The following is a 3,293-nucleotide window of genomic DNA, read 5'->3' as shown; positions in this document are numbered from 1 at the left end:
GCTCCCTTGGAGCTGCTGGTGGCTGAGACAGAGCCCTCCCCTCAGCAGCTTGGCAAAATGTGTTTTACATTCTTTGTTCCACAGGGAAATACCCTGAGACCTAGAGAATCGCACCCCCAACTCCTGTTTTGTGTCTGACCCTGGATGAAATCCATATGAAGCCTCCTTCTACCCTCTTGGTGTTTTAAGAAGGCTCCCCAAATAATGTCAGCACACCTTGGGTTGTATCCCCAGCTGGATGGAGCTACCTCAGATTACAGAGGGCAAATTTGGACCACATATATCAATTACATTATTCTGGAGTCTCCAGGATAAAATGTTGGAGTCCAGATCTTCTGGGTGATGTATGAAAAACTGGGTGAAACTTTATTGCTCCAAGTGCAGAGAATATCAGACCAGAGGTCTGTGCTGGAACTGAAAGGTTTGAAATAGAGATTTGTGGTTTTAAATAACCTATTTTCAGCCATTTTGAGTTTCTCTGTGCCCTTGGTGCTGTTGGTTGTTGGAATCCTTGTCCTGTGTGGGGCATGTGGTGCTGGGTGTGCCCTGCTCACCCCTGTTAGCAGCACTGGGGGCTCCAGTTCAGCGAGGCTGTGTCTGTTTTCAGGCAGCAGCACAAACACTTTCTGAAGCTGTTTCAGTGCTTATTTAATTATGTACCCATCTCCCAGCTAGAGCATGATATCCTGGGGAGTTCAGAAGGAAAACAAGAGCCTGGAATCCCCTCTTAACTGCCTGCTCTTTGGAGTGATGGGTTATCTGAGCTGTGGGAAGCAGACCTCCCTCGTGAAGGACGGGCTGCCTGATTTTAGTGTCCTTCACATGCTTTTCCAGCCTGAATTGGGAATAAAGAGGCTTCAGTCTTGCCTTGTTTGTGCATTCCTGAAGTGCCCCACGGGCTGATTGTGGCATTTGGTAGCACAGCCTGTCCCCCCTTTGCTGTGACCTTTCAGGGTGCTTTGGGCTGTTGAGCTCCATGTCCTGGAGCATGGAGAGCCAGAGGAGTCAGCACCACAAAGTGGTGAAGGGAAGCAAAGACAAAGACACAGAGCCCTCTTGGGCTGGAAAATGCAGAAACAGTATGGTTCTGTTTGTGGAAGGAAACATGGGACTGGGAGAGGGGGAGAGGGGATACTGGAGGTCAAGGGAGTTACAGCCTTGCTGAGTTACTGCCTTTATTATTTTGGGATTGGTCCAGCAGCTGAAACAAAAAGCCAGAACATTAGTGAGTGTGCTGCCCCTTCAGGACAGGGGAACTCCTGTCCCTGGAAATGTGCTGCAGCTCAGCATCACAGGGGCTGAGCCTGGAAACATCTCCTTGGGCTTCAGGCTGAGAAATGGCTGGAACTGGGACATGCATCTCCCAGTCTTTCTAAGCTTTGTGCTTAGAATTGAATTTCTCAATCCAAGGGTTCTGCACAACTCTTGAGTTTCTACAGTATTTTGTAAATACTTGCAGAGTTTGACCTGTGGGGATGTTTGATGTGTATTTGGCATCCAGCCCTGAGCCTCTCCCAAGGTGCCCCTATTGACTCTGACCAGGCCACTTTCCCTGTGTGGAAGCTTAGGGTGACAAGATGTGGGTGGACCATGAGAGTTCAGAGGAACTTCCATTCTCCAGTTTAAATATTGGCTTAAAATTACATTAAAAAAATTATTAAATGTCTGTTGTGCTGGTGGTTAGGAGGGAGCTGAATGTTGCTCAGAATAAATGCAAAGTTTGGTTACATATTATCTAAATTTCCCTCTTTTTAGTAATAATCATTGCACTAAAGTGAAGAGCTGGACTGGTGAGGTGGTTGGAGGCATCAGTAGGAGGGAAGGACAGACTGGGAGGGAAAGTATCCTGCAAAGAGGGTAATGGAATTCTTTCTGTGCTCATCCAGCCTTGGTTTCAGAGGCCTACCAGAAAGGAGGCAGTGTGTAATTTTGGTTTCTCGGAGGTACATATCTGATCTGTGGGGTCAGGACACCATTCTCTTTGTCACAGTGGTTGTGTGCTGCTTGTCACCAGATCCATGTGCTCTGGTGACCTGGAGATGGGAGTGTCTGTGTCCCCTTTTCAATCCTGTCACACCATCAGTGGGAGTTGGAGATGAATTTACAATTTGTCTTTAATGCCAGGAAAGCTGCAATAGGTTGGCCTGTGTGTTAGCCAGGGAACAGCATTTACATAAGCCATGAGACCATTTGGGGATTGCTGTTTAAACTATATTTTTTCAATCACAGCACCATAAAAACCTCTTGACAATCCTTAGTTAGAGTAACATGAATCTAACTACAGCTTAGCATGTTTCCTGGAAGAATAGTAACTCTTGAAAAAACAATGTTTGCTTTAATGATAAATGTAACTATTAGGAAGTAATTCCAGATGTGTGGTTATGGCAAAATTTCAGGGATCATAGTCATAGCTGTTTAGTGAATTACATGATTGCATTTAAGAGTAGCCAATGAATTTTTTTAAAATTAATTCATTCTTCAGATGGGCTGAATAAAACTGTTTGTTTTCTATTATCTGAGAAACAAACAGAGCAAAATCTGGTCTATTTATGAAAGTAAACACAAAAGGTCTGACCCCTGGATGTGGCCTATGAAAACTGTCTGAGAAAATGCTCTTCCTGGTAGCTGATTTTTTTCTTCAAGCCATTTCTTCTTTTTGAAGACAATGCCAACCGCCCCCCCTCCCTCCCGCCCTCAGATTATGCAATAGGTTTTAAGGAATGCTTTGAAATGAAATGGTTTGATCTCTTTTGTCTCATGAGGTCGTTTAGCCTGGTACCCATTGCAGAAGGCAACAGAGTCCTATTTTATCAATGAGGAAGTGGTTTGGGAATTTGCAGATTTTTCTGTAAATTTTTCAGACCCAGACCCATCATGGTGGGCCTGCGGATTCAGGGCCTGGAGCAGTTCCATGCTGTTTATTAGTTCACCCCTGTGCCTGTTTATCCCTGGAATTGCCTGCTAACATCTCCAAGCCAGGACTGGCAGATGAGTTGAAGAGGGCGTGGATTAAGTGAGAAACCCCAGTGCCAGCCTTCTCTGGCTCTAAGTGCTATATATCATCCTAGAGTGAGGCTGAATTGTGAACAGTAAAGGACCTGTGCCCTGCCATTTCTGCAATGCCCTGTTCCCAGTGTGTTCACCCAGTCCTGAGAGTGGGCTGGCCTGCAGGATGCTGCTCGGGATGTTGGCAGCTGAAATTCTGGCTCTCTGCAGAAAATGACATTCCTTTATTAGAGGGGTATCTCAGCTTAAAGCCAGACCAGGATGTTTAACTAACAAAGGTTGTTCCT

The sequence above is a fragment of the Geospiza fortis genome, unplaced genomic scaffold (assembly GCF_000277835.1).
Source record: "Geospiza fortis unplaced genomic scaffold, GeoFor_1.0 scaffold275, whole genome shotgun sequence".
Taxonomy (NCBI): domain Eukaryota; kingdom Metazoa; phylum Chordata; class Aves; order Passeriformes; family Thraupidae; genus Geospiza; species Geospiza fortis.
The sequence above is the reverse complement of the archived record's forward strand: the minus strand, read 5'-3'. Positions refer to the sequence as shown.